The following is an 8,639-nucleotide window of genomic DNA, read 5'->3' as shown; positions in this document are numbered from 1 at the left end:
AAAGAAACAATCTATGATGGTTACGAGGGAGGAGAAGAGTGGGGAGGGAAAATCACTAAACAATAGGTAAGTGGTAAATTTGGTGAAGGATCAGATAGTACACAATGCTAGGAAAGTCAGCACAACTTCACCAAGGCAAGGTCATGGAAGCTTCATAGACACATTCAAACTCCCAGAGGGACGGAATTACTGGGCTAAGGGCTGGGGACCTTAGTCTCAGGGGACATCTAGCTCAATTGGCATAACATGATTTATAAAGAAAAAGTTCTACATTCTACTCTGGTGAGCAACCTCTTGGGTCTTAGAAACTTGTGAGCAGCTATCTAAGACACTTCTCTGGTCCCACCCCATCTGGAGCAAGAGAGAATGAAGAGAACGAAAGACACAAGGGAAAGATTAGTCCAAAGGACTAATGGACCACAAGTACCACGACCTCCACCAGACTGAGTCCAACACAACTGGATGGTGCTCAGCTACCTCGACCAGCTGCTCTGATAGGGATCACAGTAGAGGGTCCTGGACAGAGCCGGAGAAAAATGTAGAACAAAATTCTAACTCACAAAAAAAGAGCAGACTTACTGGTCTGACAGAGAAGAATGGAAATAGAGAACTCAAGATTGAGAAGTGGACAGTGTTGACATGCCGTGGGGTTGGCAATCAATGTCACAAAACAATATGTGTATTAATAGTTTAATGAGAAGCTAATTTACTCTGTAAGCCTATAGCACAATAAAAAAAAGAACTGTATCTGTAATGAGAACAGCAACTCCAAAGATTTGATAGGAATCTTAGGGAACAGCGAGTTTACATTGATGGGGGAGAAAGAACCCAGAAAATGAGGGTGAGAGTGGTTGCACAACTTGAAGAATGTAATCAATGTCACTGATTGTACATGTAAAAACTGTTGAATTGGTGTATGTTTTGCTATGTATATTCCCGACAACAACAACTACAAAATAATTAAAACAAAAAAGAAGGAAAGAAAAAAGAGCTGGGCTGCTAAAGAAAAAGTTGGCAGTTCAAATCCAAAGCAACTCCTTGGAAACCCTATGGGGCAGTTCTACTCTGTCTAGGGTCGCTATGAGTCAGAATCGACTCAAAGGTAACAGATTTTTGTTTGTTTGTTTGTTTATCACTTCAAAAATGGACTCTCCTTCTTTTTCCTTTCTCTTTCTGGAACCCCATTAATCCATCTGGTAGAAGTTCTCACCTTATTCTCTTTGTCTCTTACCCTCTTCTCTAGTTTTCCTTTAGTATTTCTCAAATATTCACTCTTCCGGGTTCTGTTCCAGTACACTAGCTCTTTCTTTAGCTGTGTTAATCTGCTCTTAAACTCCTCCAATGAGTTATTAACGAGAGCTTTAAATATCAGATTTTTTTCCCTCAGTAATTCTAAGAACTTGAATCAAAATTACAATTCGTACTGCGATCTTTTGAATATATTAAGCATAGCTAATTTAACATTTGTGCCTTTCGAGTCTATTTTCTATAGCCACTCTTCCTGTTTTTATTGTTAGCTTTGTTTGATTTTATTTATATTGCTTTATCTGCTCACGTGCCAGGGTATTGTTTCTGATAGATAGGAGTTGTGTGACAAAGTTATAGAAATATAGTGGTGCTTAGGGCAATGATATCTTCCTACAGAGATTTTATGCTTTTTTTCTAGCAGATGATTAGGGACACTAATATTCAAAGGCATATTAATCTAAATCCATGAATTGATGTAATTTGAAGCTTTTCTTTAGAGTAAAGGCTATCTTCTCCCCACTCTTATTTCTGTGGCTTAACCTTTTAAATAAACTTTGAAAGTATAAAAGTTTTCTAGCTTCACAAACTTGGCAAGTCCTACACTCCAGTTTTTGTTCTCTAACCTGTTAGGAATGATTTTCTGATTTATCTATTCAGCTACCTCTTCCATTATGGGCAGGGAAAAGTGACCTCCTTTGCTGGGATTATCATTCTGAATTCTTTAATATATTGTATTTTAATCCTAAAATACTTTGCTTTTTTTTTTTTTACTTTCCAATATCTTCAATAAAATTTATTATTATTTTTGCTTTCCTATTGTTTCTGTGCAAGGATTGTCCTGAACTGAGAGTGAATACGCTTCTTATCTATATTTTCAGATCTACCCTGAGGATAAACAACTGAGCCAATGCATCTGAGGGTGAGGGAGTTTAAGAAACTTTCTAGGTGTCTTTTTAATTAATCAACGTAATGATATACCATTCCTTTGCCTAGTGTACTGTCATACAGCATAATTCTCATGAGAAAATTCACTTCTGTGTATTTCCTCATTCATTTGAACTTGGATGCTGTTTCCTCTACTGTATTAATTTACAAAGATATGAAAAATGGAAATAGTGCCAAGCTGTTTTCATGTCTTTGTAAGAGGATGCTAAGAAAATTTTCTTCTGGGTTGGCATTGTGGTTGACTTTCCAAAGCTATAAAAATCAAATGCTTAATCCTCGTGTCTTAATTATCTTGTCCTGCCATAACAGAAATACAATAAGTGGGTGACATTAACAAAGACGTTTATTTTCTCACATTTTAGGAGGCTAGAGAGAAGTTTGAATTCAGGGCACCAGCTCTGGAGGAAGACGTTCTATCTGTGTCTCTTCGAGGGGTACGTCCTTGTCTCTTTTCAGCTTCTGTTCCTTGGTTCCTTGGTGATCTTCAAGTGACATGGTATCTACCTTCTCCCAACTATGCTTGCTATCCCTGGCTTAATCTGCTCTTTTATATCTCAAAAAAGATTGATTTAAGACACATCCTACGTTATTGAAAAAACCTGGTGGTGCAGTGGTTAAGAGTTCTGTTGCTAACCAAAAAGATGGCAGTTTGAATCCACCAGCCACTGCTTGGAAACCACATAAAGCAGTTCTACTTTTTCATATAGGGTTGCTGTGAGTCAGAACAGACTCAATGGCAATGTTTCTTTGTTTGTTTTTGCTACATTATTAACACAACGAAAAAACACATTCCCATATGGAATTATAACCACGGGTAGAGGGGTTAGGATTTGCAAAAGATATTTTGGGGTAGACACAATTCAACTTATAACACCCTACAATCAAGATAATTTTGGGGTCAAGCAACCATTACAGAGCTAAATAACTGGCAGTTGGACAGATTCTGCTACCAGAAACCATTATCTAGAATCTCTCATTATTCCATATACAGTGGAGTTTGCTAAAACAGAAAGATTAATGGAACCACGTCATCATCAGCTTAGAAATGATTTTCCCTCCATTTTCTGTGAATGTTGCAACCTGACAATGACTCTCGAGGTCAAGCACAAAAGGTCTTAGAGAACCAGATACATGAACACGCAGTGCTTCTGAGAATGACAGGCTTCTCTTTACGATGATTTGGTATTTCACACTGTATTTGCTGCTCTGCCCTCTCAATTTGAGTAGAAGAGAAAAAGAAGTTCAGAGAAACACTTGGGCGCAGAGAGTGAGCAGAAGTGAAGTAGTCATTACAACCATTACTTGTTAAACCAAGAACGTGCAGGTTTCCCTTAGATCAATTAAACATCATAAAACATAATCACACTTTAGGCATTTTGCAAGAACCCTTTCAACTTTAGCTGCTTCCAGATTAAGGAACACTAATGCAATTTTCTATGTTGTGTACCTCAGAGTTAAATACTGGTGAGGGATTGGTTGTAGCACCGCAATTTGTGTGAGGTCCATTGAATTTACTCATATGCACCATATAGGAGTATCTGCATTTAGACACCCTCCCACAAAGATCCGATGTTAATCAAAAGAGATTTAAAGGAGCGCCAGATAAATAAAAGGTGTTTGTCCTTTTCCGTCTGTCTTCTGCCTTTGTCCCAATCACGAACTATCTCTGAGTAGAGAAGAGGCAATGAAAGGAGCCCAAGATTCCATCCAAATTTCAATGCCTGGCCGAAACTAGTTGAATATGAAGCTGATATTTTTAAATTGACCAGACCAAACTCAACGTGACTAGCAAGTAATGGCTTTACGTGATATGAAATTAAGAGCTGGGAAAGAAATTTCACCTGTGCACGATAGATTGGACTGCCTGAAAAAAATTATATGTATATGTTTATACATATATATATTATTTCACATATAAACAGACAAAGTCGTAGATTTGGAGCAAAACCTAAGCCCTTCATACTGTTGGATTCTTAAACACTAGTGTTACATTTGAATAACGTTTCTTACTTAAAAAATTAATCTATGTATATCTTTTATAATTTTATCTCACAGCAAGCATAAAAAAAAACAAACCCAGTGCCGTCGAGTCAATTCTGACTCATAGCGACCCTGTAGGACAGAGTAGAACTGCCCCCTAGAGTTTCCAAGGAGCACCTGGCAGATTCGAACTGCCAACCCTTTGGTTCGCAGCTGTAGCACTTAACCACTACACCACCAGGGTTTCCACGGTAAGCATATGGCATAAAAACTGAAGTATTTTCATCTTTATTAAAAAGAATGAGGACACTGAAGTTGCAAAAGCTAACGTGCCTAATTTTCTTAAGTTTTTATTGATGGTAAGGTGAAAGTTAGGTATCATAACTCAGTACTTCAATAACAGTCATTATTTATTTAACCAGAAAAAAAGAACCTTATTTCGTATAATATATTAAATAATTATAATTATGAATACACCAAATTTAACTAAATTTCAGATGGAACCCCAAATCTACATACATGGATAAGTATTTTTCCTTTTGTCTATAGTTGCAAAGACTGTCATTTACTTAGATTGCTCAGAATGACAGCTATTGTTCTGGCATGCCAGATGCCAATCAAGTTTAAAAACATAAGGTGTAGTCACGTAGAATGATTACTACATATGTTGTTAAAAAAAAAAAAAAGAACTGTTGCTGTCCAGTCAATGGCAACCCCACGTGCCTAAAAATTGAAATGTGCTTCCTGGGATTTTCAATGGCTAATATTTTGGAAGTAGATTTCCAAGCCTTTCTTCTGAAGCGGTTTTGGGTGGACTCGAATCTCCAACCTTTTGTTTAGCAGTAGAGTGCAGCATTAACAGTTTCTACCACCCAAGGAACCCACTATGTCATAGGAGTGTGCAAAAATAATTAAGCTTTTATACTTGGTCATGTGTATAATATTTTTAAGTACTAACTAAATGTTAGTTATTAATGGAATGTCTATTTATGCAAGGCTTTGCAATGTAGCAAATTTTTCTCTTTATCTGCTGTCTCTATCATGACTGTAATCCTAATATAATACATAAAAATAACAATGATTGTGCCTTCCTTATTGCTGTAATGTTTTTTCCAAATTCTGAATGATGTGGGCAAGCCTATTATATTTATAACCTTAATATTTTCATGTGCCTGTACAGTGTATTCTTCATAGAGATATTATAGAATTTATATACAATTGGATTATAATCAATTTACTTCTTTTTTTTCCTTACACTGGATATGAACAAGCACAAAAACCATTCTTTTCCATCACTGAATCATTTCCTATGTAGATACTGAAATTTGGGAATAAAGAGATGAATAAATACAGGAATAAAAGGGATATGTAAAAGATCTCTGAGACTGTTTAAATCACAGACAAATGTAAGGTATCACCAAGACTTACAGGTTTTAAATTCCTCAGAGAGAAGTCACCATGTTCATTTCTCATATTGGAATGCATTGTGTTCCAGATCTTAAAAGCATACAGATACATATAAAGACCAAAACTTATTTGAATTATACTAAAAATCTGCATAACAACACTTTTCATGATTTGACAAGTACTTCAAGTTTTTTTTTTCTTATGCTTCACTTTGTAAGTAGTCTACGATTTAACAATGAAGTCTGTTAAACAAAATTTTCTAGTCAACATAATTTGGGAGAACAAGAAAAGGAAAATTTGAAATTGTAATTCTTCTAAAATATAGCCATTAATTAATGTTTTATATTTTAAGCCAGATGAATCATTATCACAACACTGTTCATATAACTTGTGGGGTTCCTATAATGAAAATAATCATAAAACCAAAACCCGCTGCCGTCAAGTCGATTCCGACTCCTAGCGAGCCTATAGGACAGAGTAGAACTGCCCCATAAAGTTTCCAAGGAGTGCCTGGCAGATTCGAATTGCTGGCCTCTTGGTTAGCAGCCGTAGCACTTAATCAGTACGCCACCAGGCTTTCCAAAATAATCATAGTGTAGCCTAAATTTATTTTTGTAGTTTGCAATGCGGAACTTTTATAATTTACAGAAAAATAGAAGTGAAATCTGTTTTAGTTTTAGTGCATTTACTTTGCCTGTTTTAGAAAAACTATGAATATCTCCTAAGAAGTTTTAAAAACATGAAAATTTTATAAAAATTACTTAATATCATGATCAATATTTATCCAGAAAATGTACATTAAACTTCACAAAGTATAAAGCTCTGTATTGAAAGTGCAACACAATAGTATGTATTAAACTGAACTTAATGAACAATGACACAGAGCGTGGAAATTCTATAAACATTACTGAAAACACTATCAATATTCATCTTGAAAATACACAAGAAATTACATACATTTGAAACACTACATTTCTAGTATGAAGCAATAATAACTGTGCCTTTTAAGAGCTGAGAAAATAAACAGAATTAAAACAACTTTACTCCATCTTAACTACAGTGTGCCTTCAAGGAAAATGTAAGGTTTTCAGAAAATTCAGTAGGCGAAATAAACTTTACCATATTTGCAAATATGTTAATAGACACTGCATTGCAGAAACTCAGGCACAGAAGTTAAAGTGAGGGATTTGCAAAATATCAGATCAAATGATGTGACAGGTAAAGAGACTCTAAAAGAACAAGCATACCTGTACAAACGTCTATGAATTTCAGGTTTATATTTAATTGTTCTTTATACGCCCCCCCAAAAAAACAACTGTTGGTGTGGAGTCGATTCCAACTCATGTCAACCACATGTATCTGTATTTTTGCTTAAAAAAAACTCCCAATTTGCAGAAAACACTACGTTCTGTAGGAAGTTTTCGAAGACTTCTTTTACTTCCTGATTCCTCAGGGAATAAATGAAAGAGTTCCGCACGGGGGCAACAGAGGTGCTGAGAATAGCAACTTCTTTGTTCAATGATGCTTTTCTTTTGCAGAGGGATTGGCATACATGAAGATGCAGCTTCCATAAGAGGTAGAAATGACAGTTATGTGGGAGGAGCAAGTGGAGAAAGTTTTTTTTTTTCTCTTACTGGAAGATGGGATTCTCAGAACAGTCCTGATGACACACATGTAGGGCAAAATCATTAATGCCAAAGTGACTAGCAAAGTAACCAAAGCCAAGTAAAAACCAATTACTTCTAGGAGCCATGTATTTAAGCAAGATAGTTGTAAGAGGGGAAAATAGTTGCATGCAAAGTGATCAATGACTTTGGAAGCACAGTAATCCAGGGGGGGAGAAGCATAAGGGGTGGGAATGTGGTCAGAAACCCTCTCAGCCACACACATGACACAAGCAGGGAGCAGAGTTTCCTGTTCACGGTGCTTGTGTAATGCAGGGGCTTGCAGATGGCCACATAGAAGTCATAGGACATGGCCGTCAGCATGTAAAATTCTGACACCCTCATGAAAATAAAGAAGAGTTGAGCTGCACAGTTGTTATAGGAAATGGTCTTATGCCTGGTGATAATTGCACCCAGACATCTAGGAATGCATACAGTCATAAAGGAGATTTTTAGGAAGGAGAGATTCCGGAGGAAGAAATACATAGGTGTCTGTAGATGGCAGTCCACCGAGGTTAAGGTGGTGAGAGTCAGGTTTCCAGTGAAGCTTAATACATATGTGATAAATAGAAGGAGGGAGGTCACAATCCGAAGGTCAGGATCATCAGAAAGGCCTAGGAGGACAAGCTCTGTGACCACTGTGTAGTTGTCCATTTCTCTCTCTCTCTTCAATTTTTCTTCTTGTAATCCCATTTAGACAAAAACAGTTTTAAGGGGAAGAGGTGAAAGATATAATTCATCATGATCGGCATCATCATCTCCAATATTCTAAAATATCCTATATTATCCATGCAAATTTTTTCTTACTTTTAAGGTCTTGTTGGCATTCTTTTAATACACATTTATTAGTTCTTTTGTAGTAAAAAATACAGTAGTAGATAGGAAATCTTCACACAACAAAGCACATCTTTGGGAGACAATGAATAAAATAATTGTCATTTTATGTCCTATTTATGCAAGCTCTCATTACAATTTCGTTGAAACAGTCATAAGAATTACATAGCCCTTTCTTTTCACTCAGATAATTTATTAGACAATCTATCTCCTAGAAACAGAAATGGGTTACTTTAACTTACCAAAAAGTAAAAGTCAAACTTAGAAGCCTGAAGTAACAACTCATTATTTTTTTTAGGATGTAAGAAATCAGTTGCCTGATTACAGGTAATATATTTAAATTTTTAACCCTAAGATTAATGGGTCTAATTGCCAAGACCATATGAGTACACTAAATACAGCTGCTACAAGACAGAATACGTAACCCAACTATTTTAAAAATACAAAAATTTCAATTACTCACTGGTTTGTCTTCTTATTCCATCACGATCTTTAATGTTGCACATTCTGTATGGCTTCCTAAAAATGTGCATGTATGTATTTAAATAGAAACATTTTTAT

At 35.9% G+C, this 8,639-nt stretch overlaps 1 pseudogene; it reads right to left on the bottom strand.

Annotated features, from left to right (window-relative positions):
- Positions 1-6,925: 6,925 nt before the first annotated feature.
- LOC135229119 (olfactory receptor 6C3-like) lies at positions 6,926-7,937 on the bottom strand (annotated as a pseudogene).
- Positions 7,938-8,639: the final 702 nt, after the last annotated feature.

This window comes from Loxodonta africana (assembly GCF_030014295.1).
Source record: "Loxodonta africana isolate mLoxAfr1 chromosome Y unlocalized genomic scaffold, mLoxAfr1.hap2 SUPER_Y_unloc_1, whole genome shotgun sequence".
Taxonomy (NCBI): domain Eukaryota; kingdom Metazoa; phylum Chordata; class Mammalia; order Proboscidea; family Elephantidae; genus Loxodonta; species Loxodonta africana.
The sequence above is the reverse complement of the archived record's forward strand: the minus strand, read 5'-3'. Positions and strand labels throughout refer to the sequence as shown.